This window comes from Cupressus sempervirens, chromosome 9 (assembly GCF_028749045.1).
Source record: "Cupressus sempervirens isolate cs-2001-9-10 chromosome 9, ASM2874904v1, whole genome shotgun sequence".
In the NCBI taxonomy this organism is placed as follows: Eukaryota; Viridiplantae; Streptophyta; class Pinopsida; order Cupressales; family Cupressaceae; genus Cupressus; species Cupressus sempervirens.
The window spans coordinates 288,342,979-288,361,602 of NC_143126.1; positions in this window are offsets into that span (position 1 = coordinate 288,342,979).

Sequence of the window (18,624 nt, forward strand, 5' to 3'; positions counted from 1 at the left end):
TAACAAGTACTGAAAATCACTGATCAGAATCACAGATTCCACCAAAATGATCATCCTAATAGGACTAGTCCCAAAATCAAGTATACATAAACCAATCCACATCATAACATGATATCACTAATAAAAAATTATACAAACACAATAGTCCTATACAAGTGACTGGAAAGCAATCCAAAAACAACTAATTGAAGACTCAAAGGTTATATCAAATAAGTCACACCATTCACCTCATTTTCACATAAGAACATTGAAAAGCAATAAAAATCAATAGATCAAAACACCTCATAGAGCATACAAGACACATTACCATGGTTGAGTATAAAAGATCATATACAAACTTCATCATGACATCACAGAACAAACCCCTAAGCCTCTAGTAAACATCTTGACTAGCCAAAGCTAAGACAAACCCAAAACCCTAACACTAGTAAATCACACATCACATAAAGCACATACAAAAGTAAATTTCATAATTCATTAGGTTTTGAAAACCCTAAAGTTAAATATTTACTAAAGGTTTTTAGATTAAATCATAGATAATTCTATAATAGAAATCAATTTTCTCAAACAAGAGTTTCAACCCAAAGAACTTCTGAAAATAGAAACACAATAGACACAAAGAAAAAAACAATTATAAGAATGAGCAACTACTACACAAACCCACAAGATCATACCTAGATCTGATGCTAAAACAATGAACACACAAACACGCATGAATCTTCCTTTTCCTTTGAAAACCCTCTTTTCAAAAATTGGCTCTTCCAAACCTATGTATCTAGAAATGAGCTCTAATTTCCTTAATAAAGATTTTTTCCCCAAAATCAAGGCTTTGATCATGCAATCATGTGAAACCCTTTGTCTTTAAATACTATATTTTAATTTTCATGCACACACTGTATGAAATTTAATCAAATAAACTTTATTAAATTAAAGCTTTCTCTACCTTATTAAATCATGTGACATTTTTTATATAATATTTATTAATTTAACTAATTATATTGTTGTTCAGATTGAGAAAATCATTTGTAATTTTGTTTGGTCTTCTAACATGACTAATACTAGGAAGATACCTTTGATATCCTTAGAAAAGATATCTTTAAGAAGTCCTCTGGAGGGTCTGGGGTTCACAACATTTCTCTAAGGAATAAAGCTTTTGGGGGGAAACTCATTTGGAATATGTATTATAAATCTCAATCTTTGTGGTGTCAAATCATGCAAGCTAAATATCTTGACTCTACTTTCCCTCATAGAATCTTTACTATTTTGAATCCTCCATTAGGGTCACCTACCTGGAATTTAATAATTTCATCTAGGGTAGTTGTCACTAAATTTTTGTCTTCGCAGGTTCACTCTGGCTTTGATGTTTCCTTCTACAAAGACTCTTGGAATGGTAGTCTCCCATTGTGTCATAATTCTTCCTTGAAGGAGGTTATGGAAGTTGCATCTATTGAATAGGGAGTTTGACTAGTGGATTATGTGGACAATGTTGACCTTGTGTCTCACAAGGTTTGCTAGAAAGATCCTTTCTCACTGTCTATTGGTAGAGATTTGGCTAGGAATTTTGCTAACATTCTAGCTAGCAAATTGGTTTTTTTGACCAAAGGTTGTGATAGGCTCCTTTGGTGTCCTGCCAAGAGTGGTTTCTATTTAGTTAAATTTGGATATGAGGCCCTTTTGGGTATGTCTGAGCAACATGATGCAAAGCGAGCTTTTACCATTTGTTGGGATAAGTGTGTTTTTCCAAAAGTTGGAGTTTTCTCTTGGTTGGCCATTCAAGATAGAGTTTTGACTAGTGATAGACTTAATAGACTACATATTGCAGATTCATTTAAATGTGTTTTGTGTGGTCTTAATGAGGAAATAGTTGATAATCTTTTTATGCATTGTCATTTCTCCATGTAGTGATGGTATTATGTATTGGATAAGTTTCCTTTCTCCCTTCCTTTTCCTAAGTCTTTATGGGATTTGTTTCAATCTTGGCCAATTTTGTTTACTAATTCTATATTTTCTTGTTTATGGATTATTGTTCCCTCATCAATTATTTGGTCTATTTGGTGGGAATAGAATAAGAGGATTTTTAGAATAGAGGTGTCTGATGTGAGTCTTGTGATTGATACTATTGAGTGGCTTATCTCTAAGTTAGTGAATAACTTTGTTTCTAGTCACTTTAAGAGTGATGGCATGTCTTCATCCTGGGATACTTCAATTCTTCAAAAATGGAAGCTTATTTCTCGGTCTTCATCTCTTGTGTTCCCTCGAATAAGGTTTACTCCAATTTGTAAGAATTCTATTAAATGGAAGCCCCCTGATCCTCCATTTATCAAGCTTAACTTAGATGTGGCATCTAGAGGGAATCCTAGTGCATTAGGTGTTGGGATTTCTTTGAGAAATCAATTCGATGTACTGCTAGCTTTTTATGCAAAACCGATCTTATTTGGCACCAATAACATGGAAGAATCCACTACTCTACTCAAAGGGCTCATCTTAGCAAAGTATATGTCTTTTTCTTGCTTACATGTAGAAGGACATTCTTCTATGGTTATTAATGCATGTATCCAAAGGAAGATCAATAATTGGCATTTGGATTATATTTTTTAGTGTATTTGGTAACTCATTGAATCCTTGGATAGCTACTTTTTATCACATGTGTATAAGGATGGTAATGCTCTAGCTAATAGCTTAGCTAATATTGGCTGTGATGGTACAATTTTGGACTCCCGATCTTCCAAACAGTTACTAGATATGTTTCCTTGTATTGTTTTTATCATTAGGAGTGAATCTTAATTTTCCTATTTGGTGTGAACTACTAGGTTAGTGTTACGATGGTTAATATCTCTAGGTTGTCTTACTTATGCATATCTTATTTAATAGATATGGTTTTAAGTGAGTAGACATAATGTTTGTATTAATCATAATAATATTGGGTTAGTAATTGGCATCAAGTGGGGAAGTTTTAATTGACTCATGGACGGGTTTTGAGAATTTAAGAGTTATTATGAATTTCCATGTGGATTAGTCACTTGTACTTAACATGATTTCATTATGAGGTTTCTTTGGTGTTTTCTTTTGTTAATGATGTTGGCTAATATTCTATCATACTCCATGGTGGCATTCATTTCCAATAGTTGCCTGCATTTTCTATCTATTCTTGGAAATTGGTCTTGAAATGTAATGTACTTTATTCTTTTTTATTCTTTTTCTGGTGGCTAGTGCATTTAGTAGAGATCTGTGGGTAATTTAAATATCCTTTTTTGCTCTGGTACCAAGTACCCTTTTCATGTGGTTTGTCTTGTGATTTCAATGTGCTCAATTTCATATATCTTTCCCAATTCATGTGGTCTACATTTTTTATGTGATCAATTTCATATGTCTTTTGGATTATTTTTTATCTTTGAATGAGGTTATTTTATTGTGTTGGCTTTTGATATTTCTATAGTCTTCTAGGTTTTTGGGTGGTCGTTCTTGATCTTTGCATTTTGTATGAGTCATTCATCATTGTTTTTAGTAGCAACACTATGTCGAGTCACTACAACTTGTTGGTTGGAGTAAGTTATCCAGTTGATGTTTGCTTGACTTGCTCCTCTCTACACATGGATTATTATCCAAGGAATTATAGGGTGTTCTTGGAGCCTAAATATTGGGAGAAGCATTTTCTTAGCTACATTAAGGATGACATGTTAGCAAGCATTTTCTTTTGTGATCATCCTCATATTCAAAGAGGTATCAAGAGGATTATTGGGCATGAGATTCTTTTTCCTTCTGGAAAAAGATTGATGTATCCTTCCCAAATTATGTCAGTTTTTCTATCTAATGCACTGGATTTATTACAGTCCCCATTTTAGTTGGAGTTGATAATTGGAAAGTTTATTAGACTTGATTTCTTGCAAGGGAGTAAGCTTACTAAAGCATGTCAGAAGTATGATCTTTGGAGTGGATCAGAAGTATGATCTTTGGAGTGGTGTTGCCCTCATTGGGAGTTTCTTTCATCATCATGCACTCTTGAGTAATCATAGTGTTTATGTGGTGTATGAGAGTATCTAAAAAGCTCTAGAGAGGCAATCTTTTCATCTTGTTTAGGCTGCATTGCAACAATGAGGTGGTTACTTTCCCAAAAATTGTGTTAACAATGTGCATCAAATTGTCATTGCTTTTGAAATGTTTTCACTAATGCAACCTTGGATCCTTTTTTGTTCTTTTTTGTTACTCTCTATGTTTAAATCTAGATCTGGGTTAATTTTGTATCGCTTTGAGAGTGATTAATACAAACCTTGCCTCCGATTAATTATACACCATGGTTTCTTTTTTTATGATTCCTAAGTGTAATTCAAATTGATGATATGATCTATAGATTTTAACTTTTTCACAGCTCTATTTAAATATAGACCTTGGGATTTTTTTTGGCATTGTAGTCCTTCTTTCATTCATTAGCAACTAAATTTGGACTTAGGACTTTATAATCTAGGAACGTGTATTTGGATGTCAGCTAGAAGCCTTCTAATTTTTGGTGATGATCAAAAGATCTGGGATCATGGTGAGGTTTGTGTCCCGGGTTTTAGATGGAGAATATGAATGAATTCTTTTATCTAATGTTATCATTTTCATCACTATATATTCTATGCTCTATTTTTAGATTTAGATTGGGGTTAAATTATGTTTCTGATTTGGTATCCTGTTGTTTTTTTTTTTTTTTTAAGAATTTTTATCTGGTATCCAGATTTACGTGGTTAATTTATCCAGTTTAATCTATTTCACCATAGATTAATTATTTACTATTTGTTTCCATAGTATGGTTCCTCATAATTATTTATGTTATAAGTCTACCTAATGATGTCTTTCCTTCAAGGCATATGGAGATTTCTTGTAGACAGGTATATAGATGGGCATGGCAAATCCATTCAAGTTTCCTAGTCTCAAATGATGGGAGATCAAACCAAATAATTTTAGTAGATATGGGAATGCCCATATTCTTTTATGTAATTTTATAAGAATGGAATATGCCCCCAATTTTTTAATAATTTTATTTTTGCTCTGAGAATCTGCGGAGATGGTTTCTCATCTTCAAGTATTTGAACAATTTGCAACTTTTAAAAGTCGGGGGTATGCCCCTTGGATCATGTAATTATACAGGACGAAAGTCCTGGGCAAGACTGGAGGTTTTCTTCTCTGTTCTTTCCTACTAGTGCTTGTTTGAACGGAGTTACATTTTGTAGATTTTCACTTTCTTATAATACATTAAATCAAGGCTTTGGTTGTTTACTGATCAAAATAAAAATAAAAATTTGTCATTGCTTTACTAGATCTTTTAGAGCATGAATCTTCCCAGGCCTCTGCTCCACCTATGATTAATCCTCCCTCTACGACTTCTGACCTCACTCTTAAGCTTAGTACTTTTGGTCCTATAACAGGGGATGTGGAGGAATAATATTACTTGGTTTTATGTTTTTGGTTTTGTATTTTGAACCTTTAATATGAGCAAGTTATTTCATGGAGATACTTTAGCACACTAGACAACAGTTGGATTGGTCATTTGACTTGATTTTTGTACCATTCTATTGCCAATCTTTGGTGGCTTTTGGAAGTGATTATCCTATTTAGGTTGATTATGTAAATATTTGTACTTATTAGCTAGATGCTTACTTCTTCTCTTCTTCTTTTGAAATATATTGTATTTTGGAGGTCTCAATCTTGGATTGTTACAACTGGGTTTGTTTACGTACCATCTTCTTTCTTCCTTTCTTATATCTTTTTCCTTCTTCTTGATGGGGTAATGAATGGAGTTTTTCTTCCTGATTCTTTTCTCTGGGAGCTTCGTATCTTAGAATCAGAGTAAATGTACAAAAAATTTAATTTTATATATAAATATATCAATTGGCTATGTCACTATGTTTGGAAAAAAAATTATTATTTAGAGTTTATTAAAATTAAAACTCCTAAATAAATTATTATTAAATTAAATAAATATAAAAATGCCTAAATTATAACTTTAATCAAATATTTTAAATTTAATTATTTCATGCACATTTAAAGAACTTTTTAATTAAAATATTCTTTCATATTTTCTTTTCTTCCACTTATTAATTAGTGTAAGCACTATTTAAAGCATAGTCTGTTGTTTAAATTAATAAGAATAATTTAAACTCATTATTTAAATGCAACTCTAATTTAATAATTATTAATTAAATAATCATAATAAAACAATATTAAATCTTTAATAATTTAATATTTTAATTATAGTTTTATCCAACTTCTTAAATTAGATTTTTAAAATAAATATTTTAAACTGAAGTACATATTTAATTAATTTCTAATTAATTAAATAATATTATATACTAATCTTTCTTTAACCAATTTTCTAAATTTAGACCTCTAATTTTACAATTCTAATTTTAGACTTTTTATTTAAATCATAAATTTAATTAGTTTTTAATTAATCAAATATTCACATATTTTAATATTTTCTTGTTAATCAAATAATATTTATTACTCAACTAATAATATTATTTAGAGTTTATTATTAAAATAAAACTCTTAAATAATTATTATTAAATTAAATAAATATAAATAAACTAAATTTAGAACTTTAATTTAATCTTTTAAATTTAATTCTTTTATTTAATTAATTTTTCAATTAATTAAATATAATTAAATATTGAATTTTCTATATACAATTTTCATGCAACAACTTTATATAATTTAAATCAAAATATCTTTATTAAATTAATTTTCTTTCTCATCTTAATTAATCATTATATGTTTTTAATATAATATTTATTAATTTAACTAATAATATTATTTAGAGTTTATTAATTAACATAAAACTTCTAAATAAATTATTATTAAATTAAATAATTTTAAATATTCCAAAATTAGAACTATAACTTTATCTTTAAATTCTATTCTTTCATTTAATTAAATCATGAGACATTTTTAATAATATATTTATTAATTTAATTAATAACATTATTTAGACTTTATTATTAAAATAAAACTCCTAAATAATTTTCATTAAATTGAATGGATATAAATACTTTAAAATAGAACTTTAATAAAATCTTTAAATTTGATTATTTTATCTAATTAATTTCTCAATTAATTAAATATAATTAAATATCAAATTTCTTTATAAAAATTCCATTAAATTAAATCATTAAATTATCTTTTAATTTGAGTTAATTCTAATAGAAAATCACAACAAACCCACAAAACCAAATATGACAATTGAACTAAAGACACGGGACAAAAATCAAATTCCAAGGTTAAAATCATGAATTCATGTCACTTGACAAATTTGGATGGGAAAACTAAATCATATACTTGTCTTATTTTCTAGGGCAATTAGCTTAGGGTTTAGGATTTGGACTCAAGAGTTATCTCTACACTTATACCATTGAAATTCAGGGACGTCGATACCCAATACCTACAATCTACATAAAATCCACGCATGTACAAACACAATATTCTAAACTAAATAGGCAATGGCAAGAAATGGTGCATCATGTATAAGGTGACTATGACTCACTTCCTCAACCACATTAGAAATGTCAAACATAAAGAAAACATACATGCACACCATACACATGCAAGTATGGGGTAAGTATCCATAGAAATCACATAATAATCATTTGTCTAACTAAAACTCAATACATGAACATATATATCATCATCAAACATAATCATGGCACATGCCTAGAAGAATTTGGTCAAAACAAATCAAAAAAGTCAAGTAGGGGTAGGCATTACATCCACTCCCCCTAGAATTAGGCTTACTCCTAGAAGCCTACAAGAAAGATAAACTAAAATAGGGGTAGGCATTACAAGAAGATAAGAAGAATGTAGTTGCAAGATGATCTAGGAGTCTCTAGAAGGTCTAAAAATGGAAGCTTGGCCTTTGGTAGGCATTTATGGGAGTTGAACTGTCGTCAAAATGTGTTTTTGGTGTATGGAATAATCTAAATTAGGAACTAGCAGTTAACTATCGATGCACTACTTCATTTTCAAAAATATCAGTGCACCTCTGTAAAAAGAGCACCTGCGCATCTTGATGATAGGTTCCAAATATCCAAATTTTCCTAAGTGTCAAAATTGAATTTCCAGTATCTAGGTTTTCTTCCCCTTTATACCAAAATGATGTCAAGATATTTACTCTTGAATTTCTCTATGATCTCTACTACTTGGATGGCTTCTGGAAAATCCAAAGCCCCATATTTATCTTTAACTAACTACTTGTAGTTACTGACTTCTATTTGAATTGCCACTCCTCAAGTTTAGTGTCCAACTCCAACAATACCTCTTTAGTCTTGAATGCTTGCCTTATGTCTTCATCTGATGAAGCATCTTTGAAATTTCCTAAGGATTGTTGGACCACTAGTTACACCACAATGAGCTTGGTTTCAGACTCATTTTCAAAAATCTCAAGTCAAGCAACATTGTAGTACCTTTCTGCTTCCAAAATTTTCTCTTGAGTTTGATCTCTTATCCTCTATCTATCTATGTATAATCCCTCCATGACTTTATTGCCTATTGATATCTTCCCAATCTAGTTATTGAGCTTGTCTAGCTCCTCAGCAATATATACTTCCATCATTGTATGACACCTTTTACCTTTTATTGATGTCAATGCATGTAAGTCTTTTATCCAGGTATGTACTTCATCCATTTACCCAAAATATTGGTTCACTATGGATACTAATGTATTTGCACTCAATTGGATGTGGTGTAACAAGTTCAAGTTACCTTGTATTATCTATACACCTTTCTCCTCAAAATTATCATGTCATTGTTGACATGCTTCCAAAACTGGATCCAATGGTGTTGTTCTCATCCCTTTCCTCTCTAATGTCATAGTAAGAGTGATCTCTGGATTATCCAAGTCAATAGGGCCCACAAATTCATTTAGATAGCCTCTTAATATTTTATTTTTCTTTTGGAGTGCTATCAACTCAAACTCATCCCAGTTTATATGCCTTAACAACTCTTTCATACCTATGTTGATCATAACTTTGGTTGTGTCTACTATGGGTCTTCCCAACATGACCTCCTTGATTTGGTAGTCTTTAGGAGTCATTTGTTTGGTTTCAACCTACAGAGGAGGAATGATTAGATGTGCAAGAACATCATGATCTTGGTTCTTCATTATGAAGGCCAATTTCACATATCACCCATAGGTGGCTCAAGATTCCCTATTGTTTTCACTAATTCCTTCATTCCCTCCTCAACTTTCATGTCCAACTTCCTTTTCTAATGAAACATGACCTCCCTCTTTAGCCATGTCAGTGTACTACCCATGGGAGACATGTATTTTATTGAAGAGGTCATTTCTACTGTAAGCTCCTTCCCCTTATTAGTCCTCTCTGGATTCTTTTCTCATTGAGAAAGATCTATAGTATGAGTCTCTATATTTGGTTGGGCTATGTTCCTAGCCTCTATATCCTAAGGAGTTTGTTAAGGCTCTTCAAGTATTTGTCCTTCCTTTGATACTTCATTGACATGTAGTTGTTGGGGCTCTCCTTCCTCTATAGCTTGTTCTTCTATTTCTATGGCCTAAGGAAGTCGAGTCAATAAACCTTTATCCAAAAATGATAAGTCCTAAGATGGTGGTGGGGGAATACCTAGAGGTCCTCAAGGTAGAGATGGAAATTGATTCAAGTCCTCTCCTAAGGATTCACTCATGGGAGTATCTCTTATCTTCTATCCTACCATCTTGGTACCTACTAGCATAAAATAAAAATTAGAGAGGTCGGAGACATCAGTTTCTTGACCCTTCATGTCTATTATCCATTGTTTTTGTTCATCCTCTAATGTTAATACATGGATAGGTTCCTTTGGAGTAGATGGAGGGGTCACTTTTGAACTTCTTATTCTCTCTTCCTTTGGCTTAGGGGAGCATATTCAATCTTCTCCCCTTTTTCTTCTTCTACCTCTACTTTTGAAACATCTCATGCACTTGTGGGGAAGAATTATTTTTCTTCTTTAATCTTCTCCTCTATGTTCCCACCACACTTGATTCAACCCCTTCCCTTTTGGGAGCTAAGGGGGAGGCTTCTTCCTCTTCAATTGTCATTGGTGGCACCCTCTATTCCTCTAGTTGTTCTCATTCTAGTTATAGAGTCACTTGTGGCTCTTGTTCAGGCTCTTGAGTTGGCTCTTGATCTGTAGGCTTAGCTTATTCAGGTTGTATTTGTTCTTGTTGAGGTACTTGGGCTTGAGTTCTTTTCTTCTTTTCCTTTGTAGGTACTCTTTTTCTTTTTTTCATGCTCTTATCATCCCTAAAGTACTCAACCTCCCTCTCATGTTGGTAGACCATTTTCAGCCTAATTGGGGATTGAGTAGAGAAGGTTGGCACTATGACTAATGCACCATTTCCTTTAATTGGTTGTATAGTGGCTTGTAGGGGAATATCTTGAGGAACGAGATCCATTTTGAAATGTTTCTTGATCCATTCCTTTGTCAATTGGACTATATGCCTAACCCAATTATTGATATTTGCATTCTCATCTCTCCCTATTTATGTTTTCATTATAGGTCATTCATATAACTTGTCCCTATTGTATAAAGGATCCAAGATATCTTCAGTATCTTTTTCCACTACCTTTAGAGGGATCTTTATCTTACGCACCATTTCTACTAGATATAGATTCATCCTAAAATAATCCCTTATCTAGATATCATAGTCATCTACAACATTCAACTAGTAATCTCCTTATGCATCCATATGCACAACTTATTTCCCTCCCAGATGTTGTACCATCCTGATTTTGTCAAAGTAGGGGCAACGAGAGTTGTACTCTTCCAAGGGATATTGATCCCACTCATAATCAAAAGTTGTAATGTCTTGCTTTTGTTTGACCTCAAAAGCACCGATGGTGATGGGCCACACCCATGTCTTCTTATGTTGTTTTCTCACTCTATTGTATGTAGAAGTGAGTTGGTGTGTAATCTCAAGCAAGATTAGCCTATCAGATGGATATCTTGGGAGCTTCTTTGGGTTTTCTAGAGTATCGGCTACCCTAAGATAGGTGAATTTTTTTAACTCAATGTAGTAAGCATCGATCTCTATGATCTTGGCCACTACTTCTACTAACATCATTTTTGCATAATCACCTTCTATGAATCTGATGAATGCAAAGATGAAGCCATCAATCACCACCTTGTATTCCACACTCTTCTCTAAGAGTTTTTTTTTACCAATTGTGGATACACCACATAGTGCCAAGCATTAGCATCCTACATGCTCCCTTTCCTATAGAAGCCTAGGTTTGTGGTTATTTCTACCAATAAGTATAATATATATGATGTCATATAGAATCTTGGATCAGCTTTCATAGCTATAAGTTTCTCATGCAAACTATCACTAAGGATAGGAGCCTAATCAATGGCATCTTTATTGTCCTGATAGTTTCAATAAAGTTGACCATCCAAATGTGAAGGTGTCCTACTATAGGAAGTCCCATGACTCTACTTAGAAGTACAATTGCATATCTAATTTCATCCTTCGTATACCCCTTGATCATTTCCACCTTTCCAACTCTGCAACCTACTAGTGTTTGACTAATCAATAAAGAGGATTGAATTATTTCTCTTGTCTCTTTTTCATTCTCACAATACCATCTCTCTACTCTGTCATAAGTCATCTTCAAATATTGGTCAGCTTCTAGAAGATGGAATTCCTTCTCAATGTTTCTAGGTTGGAGGTCCAGGACTATCTCTCCTGTAATACTCTTAACAACCTTCTATTCGGTCACATAATTTTTTGCAAGAGTCATTATGAGTTTTGAGGACTAGATGGATGTTGGATGTGATGTCACATTAACAAGGCCTAACTGGATAAGTGTGCACACCATTTCTAATTGTTCTTTAGGTTTTTTAAAGATTATAAAGAACATGTTTCAGTCTATATGCCTAATTTATGTGTTTCTGATCTTAGCATGCCCATCTTGAAACTAAAATTTCCTTGGTGCACCTTAGTACTTGAATACTACAGGTTTTAGAGCTATATTTTATGCCATTGAAGAGGATGATGACGCCATCTTATCTATATAAGAAAGGCAATATTAGTTTAAAAAGTTAATATTTAACATAAAAAAAACCCTAATTTACTCCAACATTGATCAAAATCAATCAAAATGCAATCAAAACCAGTAAATTTCCCCTTAATTACCCTGAAATGAAATACAACATGCCTAGCTCACATTTATAGGTGTATAGATGCACTTATTTAGCCCTAAAATGGCCTTTTGTGCATAGTTATGGACATGTGCATGTGCACAACTAGGTAAGGTGTGCACATGTGCGCAACTATGCCCATGCATAATGCATGGCAACTAGGGGGAGACTTAAGCTTTTGTTTGCTCTTGAAAGCACAAAAAGTGTGCACATACACACCTTGAGGAGGTGGGTATGTGTGCACTTCCTTAATTTCTTGTAACTTAAATTTTTAAAAGCACAAAGGTGTGTGCATGTGCACCTTTAGGAGGTGCACATGTATGCACCTTCATGGTGTCTTAGTGGTGTAGGTTTAAAGTTTTGAAGTGTCTTTGTTTTAGGTTTTAGATCTTAGGAGGAGGTGCATACATGCATACCTCATGGAGGTGCGCATGTGCACAACTTCTTGAAGGTTGTTGACCTTGGTTTGTATGAGTGCAAAATGCAAAGTGGTAGAGGAGTGCACATTGAAAGGTGCAAGGTTGCAATCATATGTGGGAGTAGAAGAAAATGAAAAGGAGAAAGATGCACACCTTTGCAAGTGCACACATGCATATGTGTGCACCTCCGAAAAAAGATATAGTGTGTAGTTGCGCACTATGTGCATGTGCACTAGTGCATAGTTGCACATTGTGCACATGTGTGCGAGTGCATAATTGTACATTGTACGCATTTTTGCTAGTGTGCACTTAAGCACCTGAAAGTTTCAAAAAAACTTATTTTTCTCTAGACTGATTCTCTAGACTTCCCCAGTCAAATACTAGGGAAGACCTAAACTCTTGGGGATGTCCAAAAATGACCTAGACTCAGGACTAGGAATCTAGTACAGAAAGACAATTACTAGGGGGGGGGCCATTTCTAGAAGAAATGGAGTGTGCATTGTGAGGCCACAATAGGAGCCAATCATGTTAAAAGTTACAATACATACTGTTAAGTATGACCTTGTTAGAGGATTTAGTTCACCCTATTAGGAGTGACCTAGTTAGAGGTCTTCAAACACTTTAATTGTGAAATGTCACCTTGTTAGAGGATTATAATTTAACTATTAAGTCAACTCTATTAGGATATTTCTTCACTACTAAAATAGTTAGAAGGTAACATTAATTTGACCTAATTTATGAAGAAACTTCTTTTCCAAGTTTAGATCTATGTTTTGGCTTGACCTCTAGATTCTTTCTTATGAAAATATTCTTTGTTTCTTATCTTCCACACTTGCATACTCATCCTTTTCCTTCAATCACATATCCATCTTACTCCATGTATTCCACATTATTATTATTTTCCTCTCCTCACTTCTTGACCTTTTTTATATATCATAAGCTTTGCCCAGTTAACTTGAATACCTTTTCAAATAACCATTAAACAACCAACTGGTCAGCCTCAATTAGTTAATTAATTAACAAGTGTAATCTACTAATACTTGTTCAATACTAGGATTAATCACTTGGTTAACACTATGATTCCTTTGATGCCTTACCACTTGGTTAATACTAACTATGCTTGGTTAATACTAAAAGACCTTCATTGTCTGACTATTTGGTTAATATTGAATACCCTTCATTGCCTGACTACTCGGTTAATACTAATATTTTTGTAACATCAATGACAACATACAATTTGAATAATTATATCCAACAATCTCCCTCTTTCACATTGATGGCAATGCAACATGTCAACATACAATGATAAAAGTATGGGCAATTTTATAATATCCTTAGTTTGATTCTAATTCTCATCCATACCAACTCCCTCTGCAATTCTACCTAGATTTGTCTTAGTAGCTTCAAAATGAACTCTCACTCTTACATCTATCATTACTTTATTGTGTACTTTTGTTTTTATTCTCGCTCTTTGTTGAATATTCCATGATCTATATACTTTCCTTCTTGAAATACTTTCCTTCTTAAAATATTAAACTCTTCATCTTTAACATCAAATTCCAAAGGATGCATACTTCGAAGTTACTATGTACCCTTTTTACTGATTCATATGCAATATGTTTTGCTTCATAGTTGAAGTGTGACAATCTGCATCAAATTTATAGATCTTAATTGAAACTTAGTTGATGCATCACTATCTTGTGCTTTACTAAGCAACAAACAGGGGAATAACCCCTATTTTACCTCTTAGATACATATATGCATCCTTAGGTAATGCCTTAGTAAATATGTCTACTATTTTCTCCTTGGTGTTCACATATTCCAATCTCACCTCTTTGTCTTGAACCAATTGCCTTGGGTAATGAGACTTGATTGCAATGTGTTTTGTCTTTGTGTGCATCACAAGGTTTTTGGATATATTGATTGCACTTGTGTTATCACGATAGATATGCACTAGTTCCTTGATTCCTCCTTCAATCTTGACAATAATTGCTTGATAGATATTATGTTAGAACAACTAATTGTTGTAGCAACTTACTTTGCCTCTTCTGTTGATTGAGAAATGCAATTATTCTTCTTGCTTGTCGAAGATACTAATTTCTTTTCAAGAAAGGATGCTCCTCCACTAGTATTTTTTATATCATCAATGTTTCCTTCCCAATTTGCATCTATGAAGGTTCTTAACTCAAGGTTTCCTCCTTTCGTATACCATAAATCATATTCTTTCATTCCATTTAGGTACCTCAAAATTATTTTTACTATCATCATCTAATTTTCTTTAGGATTTGTAGAAAACCTTGTAACTATGCCAACTGCCAATGCAATATCAGGTCTAGTGTGTACCACACAATAAAGTTTCTCAATCATTGATCTATAGGTAGTCTAATTTACCTCCTTTGAATCATCATTCTTTCAAATTTTTTGTCTAGTAGACATAGGTGTTCCAACTAGTTTGAAATCTTTCATTCCAAATGCTTTTAGTATTTCCTTGATGTACTTTGACTAAGTGATGTATATTCCATCCTCCATTTGATGAACTTGTAGTCCAACAAAGAATTTTATCTCTTCAAACATAGACATTTCAAATTCTTTCCTCATTTCTTTCAAAAATTATATGTATAACATCTCATTTCCATATAGAGAGCTTTGTGTAGTTTGCATACCATGTCTCTTTTGTTTGGATCAATGAAACCTTCGGGTTGTTCAATATAGACTTCTTCCTCCAAGATTCCATTTAAGAAAGTTGATTTTACATCCATCTAATATACTTTTAATCCTTTCTATGTAGCATATGCAAGTAGTATTCTCATTCCTTCAAGTCTTTCAATAGGGGCAGATGCTTCTCCATAGTCTATACCTTCTTCTTGTGCATAACCTTTTCATACTAGCTTTGCCTTGTTCCTTGTTACTTCTTCTTTCTCATTTAACTTATTTGTGAATATCTATTTTGTACCAATTAGATTATTATCCTTAGGTCTAGGTGTTGGAAATATAAGAGGAGTAACTAAGAGAGGAGGGGTCAATTAGTTACCACAAAAATATAACCCAGATCCCTTAGATGTCAATACAAATCAAAACTTAGTGTAAACAGAACTCTGTTGTAACTTGGCAAATACATAGGCACTTTATTTACACTAACAAATGTTATAACTTGGTATGAAAATCTTAAGATGTTATCTATGATTGATCTTACTTTAACTTAGTTGCATACACATAAAATAAATAGTATGAACACAATTGACACCGGGATTTAATGTGGAAACCCAAATTGATAAAAACCACCAATTGCAACTAGTTACTAATTTTCACTCTTCTAAAGTGAGCCCTATTTGGAGCTAAGACTATTAAAGGATACAAAATACATTGTTAGGTGTGACCCTATTAGAGGATTTAATCACCCTATTAGGAGTGGCCTTGTTAGAGGTCTTTAGAAAATTCAATAGAAATCCCACCTTGTTAGAGGATTTACAAATAGTTGTTAAGCCAACTCTGTTAAGAGATTTAGATCACTACTACAATGGTTAGAGAGTAACAATGAGATGACTTAATTTCTGATACAATTAAATTACTGATTACAGATCTCAATTTTCGCTTGTATACTTGATCCTTCCTGATCGAATGTATCTTTGCATCTCAACAAGGATATTCTACTTATCCTTCTAATTCGCTTCCTCTAAGCATCATCAAATCTTCAATTATGTTTTTCTCATTCAATCCTCAACTTGACCTTATATTTATATCTTACACATTATCAAGTTGTCTTGAATACAACATAGAATAATTAATGTCGGCTAGAATGAACAAACAATTCAATTGAACTCAATATGCCAAAACAAGAAAATCCTTCGTTAGCTAACCCTACTCAGTAGATATTAACTCAAAGAAATTTTATTGTGTTAACCAAGTGAAATCGATTAACACTACATGTTCAAAAGTTCTTTTGCTAACCAAGTGAGCTCGGTTAACACTAGTTCCATCCAACATTTCCTTCATTATCTGAGTGAGCTTAGTTAACACTCAACTTCTCCAAACTTTCCTTTGTCACCCTAGTGAATTTGGTAGACACTGTCTTCTAAACTAGGTGAACTCTAGAATGCTCGATGGTCACAGGAAACTGTCTTCAATGCCTAAGTGAGCTCGACATACACTCACTAGAAATGATATGAAATTTTGTGTAACATCAAAGACAATACATAATTAATCAATTGTTTCCAACAATCTCCCTCTTTGGCTTTGATGGAAACACAACATATCATAATGCAATGAAATTTTAGAGCAAGAATAAAATAAGGAACATATCCTTAGTTTTATTCTGATTCTCATCCATGAGAACTCCCTCTATTAGTGTGAACTCCTTATGCCTTTAGTTTCTCCCTTTGTTAGCAAAACTCTATCTTCAAAATCTTCTTCTAATAGAAAACTCTATCTTTCATATCAGACCAAGTTCATTCTCCCTTTTTGACATATCTTTCTCTTTATCTTTATAAAATTTCTATGAGATATGACAATAAACTTCTCCCTCTTTGACATCTTATCGAAAAGACAATATTCAATGAATATTAATGTACCTCATGTACTAATTTGTTTGTAATATGCCCTTGTCAATATGGCATCAACTAATTGATCTTCAATATGCTCTAGTTGATGCATCACTAAACTTCATTTAGTGAGAGATAGGGGAATGACCCCTAACTTTCCTCTTAGATACAAAAATGCATCCTTAGGTAATGGCTTAGTAAATATATCTACAATTTATTGTTTAGTATTCACATATTCCAATCTTACCTCTTTATCTTGTACCAATTCTCTCAAAAAATGATATTTTATAGCAACGTGTTTTGTTTTGGTATGCATCATAGGATTCTTTGATATATTAATTGCAGTAGTGTTATCATAGAAGATAACCACTGGATCCTTGATTTCTATCTTCATACCTACCAATATGGTTGAACCAAACAACATTTGAATAATTAACTATTGCTGCCACATATTTTGCCTCTATTGTGGACTAAATAATACAATTTTATTTCTTGCTTGTCAAGGACACTAGCCTTTTACCAAGAAAGAATGTTCCACCACTTGTGCTCTTTCTTTTATCAACACTTCTTGCCTAATCAACATCTATGAATGCTTTCAAATCCAAATTGCCTCCTTTTCTGTACCATAAACCATAGTCTTCAGTACCTTCTTCTTGAGAATAACCTTTACATACTAGCCTCTTTTTATTCCCAGAAACTTCTCCATCTTTATGTAGCTTATTTCTGAATACCCACTTTGCACCAATTACATTTTTATCCCTTAGGTCTAGGAACAAGTGTCCAACTTTCATTATCCAAAGTATCTTTAACATTTCTAGGTTCAAATTCAACAAGCAAACATGTACCTTTCAATTTATTTCTTGTCATTGTTCCATCTGACTTGTCTCCAATTAATTGATTAGTTACATGATGCCTTCTAACATAACTTGCTAACATAGGTACTTTGGATTTGGATTTTGTTTCACTAACCTCTTCATGATCTTTTATATTAATCTCAGGTCCCACTATTTGTGACTTGAGTTCATCAGACTCGGATTGCTCTAGCAAAAGCTCATTAGTTTCTAACTACGACTCAAGTCCTTAAAACTGTGACTTGGGTTGCACTGGATGCAAATCAATAGCTTTTGGAGATTTTTGGGACTCATGAGGTTAAGCTTTATGACTTCTAGATATATTTGGCTATGTATTAGATTCATAGTAAACAAATCTTCTTTAATCCTTAGTTTCTTTGTTGCTTTCTTCTTCACTCTTTTTTACAAACTCGTTAATTCTCACATGTGCACTTTCTATGATTTTATGAGTAGAAAAATTCAAACATTTGTATGCTTTACTTCTACAATAATATCCTAGTAATATGCCTTTATCACCTTTGACATCAAATTTACCTTTCCTAGATTCTTTCAAGATATAACATCTGCTACCAAATACTTTTAAGTAACTTACATTAGGTTTGTAGCCATCACATAGTTCATAAGGAGTTTAATTTTAATCTTTCTAAACCTATA